The following is a 15,982-nucleotide window of genomic DNA, read 5'->3' as shown; positions in this document are numbered from 1 at the left end:
AAGAGCGGCGCAGAGGATGCCACCTCCACCCGCCAGTCCGCGACTGCCACCAGGCGTCTCGAAACTCGAGGACCCCGGTCTCCGGCCGGTCACCAGGCCGCACGTCGCCGTCGCCTCTTTCCGATCACATGAAGGGGGAAAAATGCAGAATCAATACACCGGAGCAGACAGGAGACTTCACCAGATCAGCGCCAGCCACTGGGTATCAACAGCGGGCTCGGGGGCCAGGATAAATGAACGGATTAAGTCGGGCCGGCGGGAGCTCGACAAGGCTGCGACCGCCATCTTCGCCCGCCAAGCCACGCCCCCAAGGAAAGCGTTATTTAGTCCCCTTCAAATATGAAACCAAAACATTTCCTATCTTCAGTAGCCGTAAGACACAGAGATGTGTTCATCACCTCACTGTGGAAAGTTTTCTTGTGGAGTGGATTTACAAGTGAAGTCAAACTATTTATTTTGGGGTTTAATTCCCAGAGATGGACGAAATGAATAAATAAATAAACCATTTCTAAACCCTCAACCCAAACTCCTAGATTAGTCTACAAAGGAGTTGGTTGTGTCCACTCAAACACTGTAAGGTGTAAAATGTGACTCTGGTGCTTCTTATTAACGTACAAGTTACTTACCTTCAGTAACGATGTATCTGGTAGAGACGATTCTAGCCGCAGATTCCTTAATGTAGAATTATCCCCAGCCGTGAGACTGGACCCGGAAAATCTTTTGCCACAGCATCCCTGTGCGCCGGGGGCGTTACCACGCGACTCCGCCCTGACGTCGTCCGCGGGCGTGACGTCAGCGAAGTCACATAAGCCCCACCCCAGTGCGCTGTCAGTTTTCTTCAGAGAACTTTTTCCGCGCCACAACAAAAAAAACTGAGAGCATGGGAACCATGTGCGAAAAAAAGCAATAAAACAGCAAGAAAGTAGTGGATCATGAAGAACAGCACCATTAGGGACAGCGCCAGGCATAGTGTAACTGAAAGTCATGGAAGGGGAAGAACAAGGCACCGCTTCAGAGAAGCAACCACGCAAAGCAAAGGCAATAACCACCCTGGAGGCAGAAAACATATTTAGAAATGTCATAGCAGACAACAGAAAGCTGCAGCCACAGTTTACAACAGTGAAGGACAACAATCCGAAACAGACGATTAACAATAAATTATTCCAAGACAACTCCATCAAGGAGTATCATATCCCCTGTAAAAAGCTAAGGGCTGAGGCCCAGTCAAGAGACCCCAATTCAGAGGACTGCAGAGGAGTCAGAAAACCCCAAGCAATGAAAAAGTGAAAAGTATGAGTGGGCCCCACACTAGAATACCAAGGTGTCGGGATGCAGAAATACTCATGAACCTGCCGTTCAAGTACCGGAAGGAAGGAGTCGAACACAAACAGAACAAAGCATCCTGCCAGGGGGGACATGAAAAAGGACACTCGCAGAAGACAAAGCCACCCGGAGGGAAGCGAGTGCAGAAGACCCACTTGAAGGTCCTCGCAGAACGGGGAGGAAGGGGGGGTCGTGAAGGAATCTGTGGCTAGAATCGCCTCTATCAGATACATCGTTACCAAACTTGTACATCTGATAGAGACTACTAGCCACAGAGTCCTTAACGTAGAATAGATACCCTAGCCATACCCAGAGGGGAGGAGGGTCTGCAAGAGAACCTCACCAGCTTGGAGGAACACAGGGCCCCAACAGGGGATTTAGCATGGGGAAAGGAAGGACGTCCCAGCCCCTTCCAAGTAGAAGTAAGCAAGTACAAGGCGAAGGGAAGGTCAGGACACCCGAAACCTACCCGAGTACAAAGGGCATCCGCCAGAAACCCCCAGAGGGACAGACAGCGCCAAAAGAGTACCAAGGAAGAAAGAATGAATCACTCAAAACCCAAGGAGAAGAGGTGGAAACGGAGGTAGAGCCCGACGCAGGAGAACACACACACAGGAAGGGGACAGCTGAATTGGCATCAGCCCGAGGCAATGGACAATGCAGGAACGGCCTCATAGAACAGAAGTGCAGGCTTGATAAGAAAGACACAGTCACGCAAAGCTCCAGCAGAACAAGGGGAAGGAGCACAAGGGTACACGCCAAGGCCCACGAAGGGGGACCGTAACAACCAGACGTATGCAGCCGGCGGCAGGCGAAGATCACGAAGCAGCGCGCCCAGAACATGCAAGGCACAAGACGAAGGTAGAGGCAAGGAAAACTCAGAACAAGTCCCAGAGAAGGACTGTTCCAGAGACACAACCCGACCCACAAATGAAGTGGGACCAGCCAGAAGATACGAAGGAGAAATACGGACCTAAGCCATCAAACAGAGCCCAGGAGAATACGAGGAGTACCCTAACTCCCTGGAACACCAGGCAGAGGACAGGTAGAAATGTCGGACAACAAGGCATAACAGAACCTGGAACAGCGCAAGCTGCGCTAAGACAGAAGAAAAAAGACTGTACCATGCGGTATACAGTGACGTCAAGAAAGGCTAGGAACCCGAGAAGGTGTCCACACCCGCCCAACTTACGACAAGGCTACACGATATTTACAAGTACCCCACCTAGGGTATGACACGTCCCAAAACAAACATGGGAACCCTTTTAGGGAAAACACCCCGCAGCAGAGATCAACCAATCAGCCAAAAATGACACAGATGGTCCAACTAGAGGACCTATATGTGTAGAGGACCGAGAGGGACTCAGGGAGGCGACCCGGGCCCGACCACCACCGACCGCGCCGCCAGGGCCAGGGGGCTTTGGTCGAGGAGGGGACGCCGTGGGTCGACGAGGGGAACCCCGTAGGGCCGCACCTCAACTACCCCACACCCTCAAAACCTGAAGCCGAACCCCAGAGGTCGAAGCTGTAGGAGAGTAGGGTCTGCAATCCTATGATCACCCCAGATTTTTGCTTCACTGGTTTACGACTTTCCCTGGCTGTGGGCCTGCTAATCAGACCCACAGCCTAGCTGTTCTCTCTCTAAGTTGACACACATGTATCTTAGGTGCATTTACCAATTGGTACTGGGCCACCTTATCAGTCCCTGTACAGTATACCTTAGGTATCCAGGGCATAGGTGTACCCAGGGCCTACCAGGGGCTGCAGCATGCTTTATGCCACCCCTGGCTAGCCATCCAAATCTGACACAACTGGCTGCACGACAGATGGGGCAAGGTAGTGTAATCACCCTTTGCTTTAGATATAGTATTCCTATATGTAACCCTAAAATGGACACATGTATTCCTATCAGTCACTCCTATGGCAGGCCTTATCAATCCTGAAGGCAGAGTGCTTGGAATTATGTGAGATGGTGCTCTGGCATGAGCTGAGCCTGTTTGCAGCTTGCGGAACCAAGTCCTAATAGCTGTTCCATGATAACGCGTACCATATACTCTTAAGTGCCTTATAATCCTTGCGGTTATTTGCCCACTTTGGTATCGCTTTATCAAAACATGTCGAGTAAGGTGTCATACGAATTGGAATACTAACCCCTCGCCAATTCTGGCGACGGGGTTAGCATTCCACCCTTCTAGAGGGACACGACATGTATGTAACTGTGAACCCCGGTTAAAGCTTAACACAGCCTCAGCTCCACTAAATGGATGCTGCCACCACAGACACAAGTCTGACCTCCTGCTGCTGGGAGTCCTTCCAGCGAGGAGAGCTTGGACAAAGGGTTTCCTGTCAGGGGCGGTGCTAGCACAATCCCAGACAGGGTTTTGTGTATCCCAGGTAGGCAGGGCTGAGAGGAAGGTGACTGCAAGTGGCACCCCGGTGCTTACTGTGCATATGCCGGCTTGAACCAGTTCCAGGGGCACACCAGCCCGTGAGCTGGGGAAAGTCCGGACAAGGGAGAGGGGTGTAACCACTCCCTCCTGTTCCCATCCATGGGCAGGACCTAGTCGCGTGCCGGACCCTTTTTTTAGAATAAAGGTAGGAGCAGGCCCCCTTCCCAAATTAGATAATTCTGAATCTTGACTACTTTCCACGAAAGAACTCTTGAACATTTCTGAAGACTCTCCCTTGTGGCTAAGGAGTAGCCACCCTGCACCAGCGGGCGCCATCTAAGCGCTTGCGGTTTGCTGTAAGTCTATCCTCCGGATCAAGACTGCCCAGCTCGACAAGACCCGGATTCCCTGGCATCTCTGACCTCTACCTGCATCATAAGCCCAGCTGAGATTCGTGGGTGTGACGAGACCTGAAGGGACCGGCCATCTTCAAAACTGCACGACGCTTATCCAGCACGACCGCCGAGGGATCCTCGAGTGAGTGCTTTGGGGTTTGAGAAGCCCTAACCCTGAGCAGCTCCAGCACCGAAGTCCAGCCCCCCAGCATCCACGAGATCTGCGTGGGGTCCTTCTGCTCCTTGCTGCTCACCGCGTTGTCCGGTCACTTGCCTGCTGGCTAGTGGCCCTCCTGACGACGAACCACGACGATTACACCGCTGGTCTGGTTGCTCCAGGCTGGCCCTTGCTCCCCTCCAACAGAGGAGCACCCCGGACCCTCCTGGTCCACTCCAGACGCCATCTTGAGTCCACCGCGTGGGCTTGCCTTTGCCAAGGTTTGTTGCCCCAATCCTGGGTCCAGCATCGCCGACAGCAGACACCTTCGTGGGACAGCTCGCATCTCCAGCCTGGTCGCCGACAACGCCTCCTGGTCCGAGAGACTGCAGAGCCCAGCGTCGCCCACTCACCTGGTCGAGGTGACTTCATCCGGTGCCATCCTGGTGCCCACCTAATCACTGGCTAGTGAGTAAGAACTGAGTCCCCTCTGCTTTCAGGTCGTCTCCATCACCGATCCAGGCTTGGATCACATCGAACTTCTTCACTGGTCGCCTGCCAGCAACAACTTCTTTCAGGCTCCATAGACTGTAAGAAGGATTCCCGACCTCTTTTGAACCCTATGCAGCCGCAGCCCATGGGCTAGGTAACCTGAGCATTTCGGTGCTCCAACGTAGGTTCACTATCTAAGTGTCCAGATCCTTTTTCGTTTTCAGCCTATCTAGTCGGATTCGTCCGATAACTGTAACTTTACGAAATACTAGTATCCATAGACTTTGTCCCGCATCCCGCGTGAGAGTGCACACTCTGCACCCGATCCCCCTAGGCCTCCTGCTCCTAACCTTAGGGTTCTGTAGTGTAGTCCTAGCGATCCTGAAGCCTCTGGATCTTGTTACTTACCTGCTAGTATTTCCCATTCCACTTTTAGTGTATAGGGTTTTTCGTGCCCCTCGGGCATTTGTGTAAATTGTGCAACTTAAAGTATTTTCTTAAGAGTTTTGTTGTGTGCTTAGCTCCCTGACTCATAAAGAGATCAGGGTAGACTAGTTATAAATAAATATCCTTTTATTTTCATAACTTGTGTGGTGTCCTTTCACTTGGTGTTCAAGGGGTATATTTGATGGTATAACAGCTGGCTTAACACGCCCTCTAGAGTTTAGCCTAAAGACTGCTCTTGTCCATGCTACTAGGATAGCTGGTCTATAAGGTTGACTTACAACCAATCATCAATAAGGGTCGTTTGGTATGATACACAGTGATCACTAGAATAGTGAGCACTATATATCAGGCCAACATCTCACATAAGCCGCCAGCCCAGCGCATGGCAAGTGATCCGCGGATGTCTCAGGAAGAGGAGGGGGCCAAAGAAGCATGCAGAGCCGTACCATATGCCTTCATTTGGGCCCTAGTCTCCCCGACGCCAGGAAACGGCGATAGGGTGGCAACGGGCGAGGGCGCACGTCCAGAGAGGAACCTGCGCCCTCTGCAGAACGAGGATAAGGCTGCGGAGAAAAGCTGTAGGACTGACGAACTTGTCACTATTGTCATAATGTTCACGACTGAATGGATCCCCTTGAGCCAGTGAGATGTTAGTGAGGTGCTCCCTAAATTGTTTGATCTGTGGTCAGCGATGGAGGTATCCACAGAACAAAACATTTTAGTGCCCAAGGGACACAGCTATACATGTCTTGAGAAGTACGATGTGAGAGATACATATCTGGGTCCAGCTGGTGGAAGGCCCTCCTACCATCAATCAAAAATTACAAAGGTTAAGATAGGAGCCATGCAATGCTGTATATACACACACACCTGTTTCCAATGCTTAGCTAGATGTATTTAGGTGTTCCAGATGTGCATAGTATATTTATACACAGGAGTTCAGCCGATAAGAGGCATCCTGAGATCAGTTTCTTGTGGTTGACTCTACTTTGAAACTGTGGTAAGGTTTCCTGTAGGAGTAGCACCCACTCCAGAAGAGGGTACGCCCTACCAAGTGAGGAATGTATATGAACTGAGCCCTTGACACAAAATTAGGGAGGCTTTCACCTTAATGACTAACAGGCACAATCTGAAAACAAAATGAGACATTCAAGCGCTATCTAAATAAGCCCATGAGTCACAGTTCAATTAAAATAAATAAAATAATGATTCCAGCACAGAACAATAATTAGCTGTCTTAGCCTAAATGGGCAACAGCTGTCAACTTTGGATTGGTAAAAGCACAGAATTCAAAGCAGAGGCCTAGGTGTGGTGCGTTATCCTGATACAGAACCACACTTGCCACAAACTGAGGTACTGCATAACAATACGAAGGTATTTATCTTGAAATAATATGGCAAAAACGCACTGAACACTGTTGGTGAGGGCAAGGAATCCCAAACCCAGAATTGTGTGTGCCTCACTGCTGGAGGAGGGAAAGGGGATCCTGTGCTTCTAGCACAACACACTGTCCCACAGCTTGGGAAGCACTCAGGCCAAGACAGACCCTTATGCACTTTGGACTGGGTTACGCCCTGCTTTTGGAGGATTCGAAGGAATGATGAAAAGCAAGTTAACCGCCTCCAAAATGGCAAAGAAATAATCTCAGTGTGAGCATATTGAACTTTTCTATGTGAAAAAGTAAATTTTAGGTGTGCGGGTTGTGAACGGCATAGAGGCCTACTGTGCACTTGTCGCACAAGTTACTACTTGTGTAACGATATATCTGTAAGAGACATTAGTTAGTGATAGATTCCTTACCTTAGAATATTCCTTACCTTATAGAGAATAATAGATTCCTTACCTTAGAATACCCCAGGCGTCAGACTGGATCCCCGAAAGTTTTTCTGCTTAGCAGTACCCCTGCGCGCCAATAGGTGGCGTTGTGCGGAACCGCGTCCGACACTGGCATCGCGAGCGCTGAGATGACGTCACGGATATTACTTAGGTACCACCTATGCGTGCTGACATCAGTTCTGTACATGACTTTCCGCGCCGAAACGCAGAGCCATGCAAGAAACCGACCATTGGTGCATAAAACTAGAGCCCTAAAAAGGGGATGACCTTAACCCTAGCAATCAGTTCGCAGAACGGGAAGGATGGGTGGGGTGGTAACTAACTAATGTCTCTTACAGATATATTGTTTAACAAGTAGTAACTTGTGCCTCTGAAAGAGACACGTTGGTGAGAGATTCCTTACTTTAGAATAGATACCCCAGCAATACCAACCCCGGAGGTGGGTCTGCGAACAGGATTACACCAAAAAGTCAAGGAGCACAGAACGGCCAAAGAAGCCAACGCTCCGGACCGGACTGTCAAGGCAGTAGTGCTTTGTAAACGTGTGCAGCGAGGCCCACGTAGCTGCCTGACAAATGTCCTGCAAGAAAACGCCGCATCCCAAGGCAGTTGTGGCTGCAGTCGCCCTGGTCGAATGGGCACGCAACCCCACAGGAGGCTCCTTCTTGGTCAAGGAGTAACATGCTTTTGTTACAGAACAACCCACCGGGAAATGGTCCGTTCGTGCACAGCCCGACCTTTCTTGGCGCTCACGTAACCAACAAAGAGTTGATCATCCACCCAAGACATGAACTCCATCCCCGCCCACCTACGGCTGACCCAGGACCATCTTTTCTTCAGGAAACAGCTCTAGACCTGGCTGTTCGAGCAGTAGCGGCCCCCCCTCCTCCCAGTGCCTTGAGACCCTAGCGGGTGAGTAGCGCGCTCTACAAATATGAGTGATTGATTGATTAATTGTGTAAGCTGCAGATAGAAAGCAAGCACACGTTTTGGGTCCAGACAGTGGAGCTTCTCCTCTTCCCTGGAAGGATGCAGAGGCGGAAAGAAGGTGGGCAAAGTGAAGGTCTGTGCGATGTGAAAGGGCGTAACAATCTTTGGCAAGAAAGAAGGATGGGTCCTTAAAACTACTGTGGCCGGATAAACAGAAAGGAAAGGAGGTTTGGAAGAAAGATACTGGAGCTCACTCACTCTTCTGGCAGAGGTGACAGCAACCAGGAAAGCAGTCTTGAGAGTAAGACGCAAAGAACAATTATGAAGAGGCTCAAAGGGAGCACACATCAGAAAAGTCAAGACAAGATTCAAGTCCCACTGAGGCATTATGAAAGGCACGGGAGAAAACGTGTGTGTAATGCCTTTGAGGAAACGGTTAACAACCTGGGAATTAAAAAGAGAAGGCTGATCAGGAAGCCTCAGGAAGGTGGAAATGGCAGAAAGATAACCTTTGATAGTGCCCAGAGCAGAGCCCTGCTGGGACAATGACAGAAGAAACAGAAGAACCTCAGAAAGAGGAGCCGAAAGGGGGTATACAGGTTTTGCTGTGCACTATGCCACAAACCTGTTCCATCGGCAGGCGTATACCGTTTTAGTGGAGGGACGCCTGGCTGCCAGATTGACATCACAGACTTCGGAAGGAACTGTCTCCGCTTAATCTCCACGCATGGAGGTGGAGGCTGCACAGGTTCGAGTGGAGGACCGTCCCCTGCTGCTGCGACATAAGATCCTCCCGAAGAGGCAGACGGATCGGGGGATCGATGCTCGTATGGAGTAGCTCGGGATACCAAATTCTTCGAGCCCAGTTCGGAGCCACAACAATGACTTTGGCCCGGTCGCGCCTGATCTTCTTCAGCACTCTGGGCAGAAGTGGTATAGGCGGAAAGGCGTACAATAGACCGTAGCTCAACTCGCGACTAAAAGAGTCTCAAAGCGAGCGCCGCCTTGGAAACTTCAACGCGCAGAACTGATGACATTGCGCGTTCTCTTCGGTGGCGAATAGATCTAACGAAAGCTCTCCACACTGCAGAAAGAGACCGTGCGGCATTTCCGAGTTCAGACGCCATTCGTGATCCACCATGCACAGGCGACTGAGTTCGTCCGCCCTTGAGTTCAGAGAACCTGCCAGGTGTTGGACCACCAAGGTAATGCCTTGATGTTCCAGCCATGTCCATGACAACGGGTCCAGGACCAGACCCCACCCTGTTTGTTGCAATACCACATGGCGGTGGTGATGTCCGTGAGCATCTGCCCTACACTCCCCGGACTGAGGGAAGGAATGCCTGCAGTGCAAGCTGCGTCACCCGCAGCTCCAGAAGGTTGATATGGAGCTGGGACTCCGCCGGAGACCAGAGGCCTCTGATCTCCGCCTCTCCCATGTGGCCTCCCCATCCCATGAGGGACGCATCCGTCACCACTACGTGCTACGGTTGGGGTAGGGAGAGGTGTCTGCCGCTGACCCAATCGCGGTCCGCGAGCCACCACTGCAACTGTATCGCAGTGCCCTCTGAGATCAGGATGTGGTCGGACAGGTTGCCCTTATGCTGTGCCCACTGAAACTTCAGGTCACACTACAGAGCCTGCATCCGCCACCTGGCGTGATGCAGCAGTAGAATGCAGGAGGCTATCAGCCCCAGAAGCCGCAGCGTCAACCTGACCGAGACTCGGGATAACGGCTGAAAGATTGGAATAAGAGCCTGAATATCCTGAACCCGCTGCTCCGGGGAATAAACCCAAAACTGCGCCGAGGCCAGAACCGCTCCGATGAAGAGGAGCTTCTGAGAGGGGCACAGGCGTGACTTCGGCACGTTGATGGAGAACCCCAGCAGGTCCAGAAGGTCGGCCTTAGTCTGGAGGTGGGAGACGACTGTCAGGGGCGAGCCCGCCTTCAACAACCAGTTTTCGAGATAGGGGAAGACTGGAACCCCTGATCTGCGCAGAACACCCGAGGGGCGCTGGTAAGGTCGAAGGGGAGCACGGTAAACTGAAAGTGCTCGTGGCCTACCATGAACCACAGGTAGCGCTGGTGGGCCGGCAGGACGGGGATGTGGAAATAAGCATCCTGCAAGTCCAACGCCACCATCCAGTCTCCAGGGTCTAGGGCAGCTAAGACCTGAGCCAAAGTCAGCATCTTGAACTTCTGCTTCCGGAGGAAGCCGTTGACGTTCCGGAGGTCCAAGATAGGGTGTAGGCCTCTTTTGCCCTTCTTGGGAACCAGAATGTAGTGGGAATAACAACCGCACCATACTTCTGGCCCAGGAAGACGCTCGATGGCCCCCTTGGCCAAGAGGGCCGTAACTTCCTCTTGTAGAAGCTGCAAGTGATCCCACCGACACGCGGCGTTACTGCGATGCTGGAGGTGTCGCTTCGAAGGGGAGGGAGTAGCCCCTTCGGACAATTTGCAGCACCCACCAGTCCGACAAGATGGTACGCCAGTGGAGGAGGTGATGGCGAACCCTACCCCCCAACGGCGTCGAATGGCCCTGAAAGCTTGGACTAGGAAGGCTTTGAGGCAGATGCTGCGGGAGCAGATGGGGACTGACACTGCCTTTGTCCCCCGGCACCCCCACGTCGGTTACCATGTACGCGACCACGTTGAGGTTGGTTCTGCAGCCTGTGGCTGGCTGGATGTGTGGGGGCGCCCCTTCCTTGGTCACGAAAGGGGCGAAAAGCAGAAGTTTGCTGGCGCTAGCCTAGGCCCAAGGACTTGGCCGTAGCCCTGGAGTCCGTAAAACGCTCTAGCGCACTATCCGCTTTGTCGCCAAAGAGGCGCCGGCCATCGAAGGGCATGTCCATGAGCGTGACATCCCCCAAGAAGTTGGCAGGCCTCAGGCAGGCGTGGGGACGAATCGCCACCGACGTTGAAATCGCCCTGCCCAGCGAGTCCGTGGTGTCAAGTCGACATCGAATCAAGTACTGTGCTGCATCCCGCCCTTCCGCCAGGGCTTGTCCGGGCCTCCGCCGGACACTGTGGCAGCACCTCCGCAACCGAATCCCACAGAGAGTGGGTGTAACAGCCCAAAAGGCAAGCGGTGTTGACAGACCGCAGCTCCAAACTCAGAGAGGAGAACAGTTTCTTCACAAACTGATCGTACGTTTTGGATTCCAGATACGGAGGAGCAGTCGGGAATGCTGTCTGGGACGTAGGGGCCTGGATAACCAGACTCTCGGGGTGGGGTGGGTGGACAGAAACCAGGGGTCGCCCGGAGCTGGGCGGTGGCGTCGGGCCACGTTCCGATCCACAGGGAGGCCTGTAGAGGGCTTGGACCAGTTGCCCATCAGAACGTCGGTGAGGGCTTTGTTAAACGGCAGTAGAGGTTCCTCAGAGTTTGCCTGCGGTTTGAGCACCTCAGTAAGGAGGTTAGTCCTCACGGCCGCGACAGGGAGCTCAAGAGCCAAGGCCATGGCCACCCTGTTGAACACCACGCTACAAGTAGCCCCCTCCTCCAAAAAAACGGAGGGAGGAGAGATGAATCCAGTGTCGGGGGAAGTGTCCAGACCACTGGCTTCCCCCAGCTCATCTGCCCAGTCCAGGCTTAACTGGCACTGCTGTGCCAGAGGGTCCTCAGACCCCTCCCAGTCCTCCTCGTCATCCACCTACTGGAAACCAGGCAAAAATGATGGACGGGTCATAGGTGAAGGTGCCTCGACAGGGTCCGAAGGAGGGAAGTGAGTCCTCATGGCCACAAGGAAATCACGTATCTCCTCCAGCGTCGCGTGCAGCCCAGGGACCGGCAGGTATGGAGCTGGATGCTCCGCCTCGGCCGGGGCGCGCGAGGGGGAGGGGGGGGGGGGGGAATGTGGGGGGGCGGGGGGAGTCGGAAGAGCGATGAAGCTTCTTGGACTGCTTTTTAGAATGCCTCGACTTACCGGAGGACTTGGAGTCCGACGAGTGATGGTGGCTCGACGAGCGGCGAGGACTGTGGCTCCGCGACCGGTCCCCTGACTTCCTCCTCGACCGGGACCTTGAGCGGCGCGGAGCCGACTGCCGGATCTCGAGCAGCTTACGGGACTGCTCCTGTCTAGCCTTTGAGGTCAAGGCCCGGCAGTCGGGGCACGACTTGTCACGGTGGGGGTCGGTCACCGACATCAGGCGGTGACAGGCCTCGCAAGGTTTAAAACCAGGCATCCCTAACGGCACCGCAAGTCGGATTAGACTCGAAAAGTGATCAAAAAAGATCAAAAAAGTTAGTCAAAAAGTGACTAGATTACTGCTCTTCCCGGATCTGCGCTTGCTGGCGCGGAAAAAAGAAGAACGGACGTCAGCGCGCGAGGGCAGCGTTCAAGTACTCTGACGACATTATCCCGGCGACGCCGAGCGCGGAGCCGCAGACGACGCCTACAGACGTGCAGGGGCACTGCTGACGAAAACTTTCGGGATCCAGCCTGACGATATTCCAAGGTAAGGAATCTAACACTAACCGTTTATTTTCAGATACTTTATATCAGGCATACTGATATGCACTCGGAAGACTACGATTGCTTTATTAATGGATCACACAAGTCTCTTGCACTTCAGAATGCAGAGCCGGAGCCTGTAGGAAAGTAGGATCTACTTTCATGGTTCTCCCGACTTTTTGCCGGGTGTCAGTATGTTTTTGACTTAGTCTGCTGGGTTCCTGCTAATCAGGATCCCGCATATGTACTACCTCCCCCAAATTGGCTCTGGTAAGTACTTTGGTGCATCCACAATTGGCTACTGGAGTACCCTTATAAGTCCCTAGTATATGGTACTGAGGTACCCATGGCATAGGTACACCAGGGGTCCCCCATTGGATGAAGCTTGTATTATGCCACCCATAAGGGACCACTCAAACTGTAACTACAGGCCTGCCATTGCAGCCTGTGTAAGCTGGTGTTAGCACCACTTACGAAAGATATGTTTCCTTAAATCTGAGTTCACTGCACTTAAAACCTATAAGTCACACTTATGGCAGGCTCTTTAATCCTGAGGGCAGGGTGCTTGGCTAGAACTGTGTGGGTGCCCCAGCATGAGCAGGACACCCCTGCAAACCCCAGAGTAAATTCTGTAGGCTTTGTAGGTGCAGTCAGCCATTTTAAGGTATAAAATGGGCATCAGTCATTACTAGATGTCTAACTATATAATGGCTGCACCGAACCTGGTCATGTTTGGTATCACATATGTTGGGAACATCCCCCAACGCCGATTCGGCCACACCATGGAGGGGTAGTGGGATTGGATGGGAGGTCTGTATACTGACCTAATGTAGATGCCCAGGACGATGTCACCATTGACAGTCCAAAAACAATGGCATTTTGCACCAAACCCCTCTTCCTCTTTCCTTGTGCAACCTTGTCTCAAATGTACATGGCAATCACATTACAGGATGCCTGATGTTTGTATTTCAATTACAGAGAATATATAAATAATGACCTTTCCTAAGAAAATCTTGTGTGGCTTTAATTTGTAGAAGTATATTGGAGGACCTTACTGTTTTACTAGGGTGTGTAAAAAAAGAGTAACGTATCCATTACCTCAGGTTGACCCTCCTGGCAACCCTAAAATCATGATTCCCTCCTCTAAAGCAGTCAAGGACCAACTTTCTCCATACACTAAGCCAGCCTCCTACAACAGTGTTCACATAAACAAGACAGAGAAATAATATTCTGTCTCTTGGAGCTGTATGTAGTGTTTGCAGCCACAAGGTCATCTCACCTTGTACAGCAATAGCTTGGAAAGAAGGAAAGTTCTTATATTGCTGCCTTTCTTACACTTCTGTACGACAGCATTGTTTGCGTACAGAAGTAGCAATGAGTGTGCTGAGCAGGCGCAACACTTCCCCCTCGTACGTGAATCTCCTCTTGAAGTTAAGGTGTTCTACCCTGGTGTTCCCCTTAAAGTGACTGGTGAGCAACAATTCTTAATCCACCATTAAAGGTCACTGACTGTCTCATTTGATACATGGATTTTGTCCGAGAAGCATCCCCCAGTGCTAAGCCCATTGACGGTCCAGGTTCCATTACAGAGCCAGCATATGCCAATGGACTTGCAATACCTGCAGGATTTACAAGGCTAGAGACCAAGAAGCCTCTGAATCATCCAGGCCAGAACACAGGACCAAGGCAGAAACAGGAGCATCAAATATGGAGGACCTTATTTAGAATTTGGCAAAGAGGTGCTCAGAAACAGCAGTGACGGAGTACCCTCTCTGCCAAACTGCTGGTCCACCCACTTCATTTAGAGAAGGGCGGAATAAAAGTATGTCGACGACAGAGCCTACTTCAACTCCGCAGTAGACATACTCCTCTGACAGCCCAGCAAGTATGGGCCAGCGGAGAACAGCCATCCAACTGCCTACTCTAGAGAGGGGGGTTGGATGGCTTTTTTTGCTGTCCAAGTAAGGGACAAAAAAAAAAATGACCTCCATACCGTGGGAGAAAGCTTCTATGGTGTAGGGGTTATTAGAATTTCATTTTTTTTACACAAACACAACCTTTGGCAGGTTGTTTATGAAAAATGTAAAGTTTGACAGCTGCCCTTCATGTTTGACAGAGCTGTTGGTCAAACCTTTATGAATTGACAAGAACTGTGACTTCGGTCCGTGTCAAAATTAAGGGTTGTTTCGGGCTGATGGACATCTCTAGAATTGGTAGGCAGAAGTCCCTCAGGGTGGCAGGGAAAATGTCGTCTGTGAGAACCTTCATCAGCCTTCCCATGATGGATGGCAGGAAGCCCATTAAAGCCAAGAGTATAGGCCACACCTCCAATAGATTTATGTGGAGCCATGTTTCCGTCAGAGACCAGAGTGCTCTAGCCTCCTCTTCCAGATGACCACCCCTGCCAAGCACAGTCCTATCTGTCATCACTGTCAACTCTTGGTGGTGGATGGAGAGGGGTCTTTCACTGGTCAGGTTACACTTGAGAATTCACCACTGCGGGTCTCCTGCAGGCTCCTCTGAAACTTGGATAACATCTTACAAGTTTCCTTAGTGCTGGGTCCATTGAGACTTCAAATCCCCCTGCAGAACCTGCATAGACCACCAAACAAAGAAGACAGGCAGGATGCATAAGGCCCAGAAACCACAGAGCTATTGTCACAGAAATCCAGGAAAGAAGCTGAAACATGGGGATCATAGTCTGATTGCTCTGGACTCATTAAGACAGAGAATATGGCCTTCACTGCACAATGTCCACAACAGCTCCGTTAAATCAAAGGCTCTGTGATGAAGTTAGATGTGGCTTGAGCAGATCCCTGATACTGAACATCAATGATGTCAAGAGGTCCACCCTTGTCTAGAGATGGTTTATGACTGACTGTGGTAAGCCCGCCTTCAACAGTCAGTAGTCGGGTAGGGAAAAACTAGTAAATCTAACTTGTGAAAATGGGCAGCGACCACCATGCGTTGTGGCTCTGCTTTCTTTAGAATGATTGAGGGGAGAATAAGTCTTTTCGCAAAAGACGAGACCCACCAAAAGGCATATATAATAGAGACACCTGTATGCCCCAGAAAAGCCAGTTGATCACGTCAACATGTGGTAAAGGAGCTCCACACTCCACATGCCCAAAGCAATCAGTCATATTGGACTGCCGGCAAGTTCTAGCTAGCTGTGTACCAAAGGGCATGCTTATAAACCTAATAGGCAGACCGCTTTGACAGGTCTCAATATCGAGCTGGCAGAGGTAAACATCTGCTTTCAAAGCAACTCATTCCTTTTCCACTGCCTGGACATAGAGGGTCGTAGGGAATGAGTTATGGTTAGCTCTATTGGTGGACGCTTGGACCACCAACCTCCCAGGAGACGGGAGCTGTGTGGGAAAGCCTGGGTTGCTTGGCACCTGGCTACTTGCCTTTTCTGTGTCCAGCAAGGCTTTGCCAAACTACTCATAAGGGTGTCAGCTAGGGCTTCATTAAATGTAAGGGCTCAGATCAGGCTGGCCCCGGTTGGAAAACTCCCATAGAGACATTTGTCTTGACTTCAACTGAAGGTA

At 51.5% G+C, this 15,982-nt stretch overlaps 1 protein-coding gene across 2 annotated transcripts in view; it reads right to left on the bottom strand.

Annotated features, from left to right (window-relative positions):
- LOC147698808 (E3 ubiquitin-protein ligase TTC3-like) overlaps positions 1-15,982 on the bottom strand; it is a 1,930,429-nt gene that overhangs the window by 804,228 nt on the left and 1,110,219 nt on the right. The window lies entirely within an intron of this gene.

The sequence above is a fragment of the Lissotriton vulgaris genome, chromosome 8 (genome assembly GCF_964263255.1).
Source record: "Lissotriton vulgaris chromosome 8, aLisVul1.2, whole genome shotgun sequence".
NCBI lineage: Eukaryota > Metazoa > Chordata > Amphibia > Caudata > Salamandridae > Lissotriton > Lissotriton vulgaris.
This window is presented reverse-complemented; position numbering and strand designations above follow the sequence as displayed.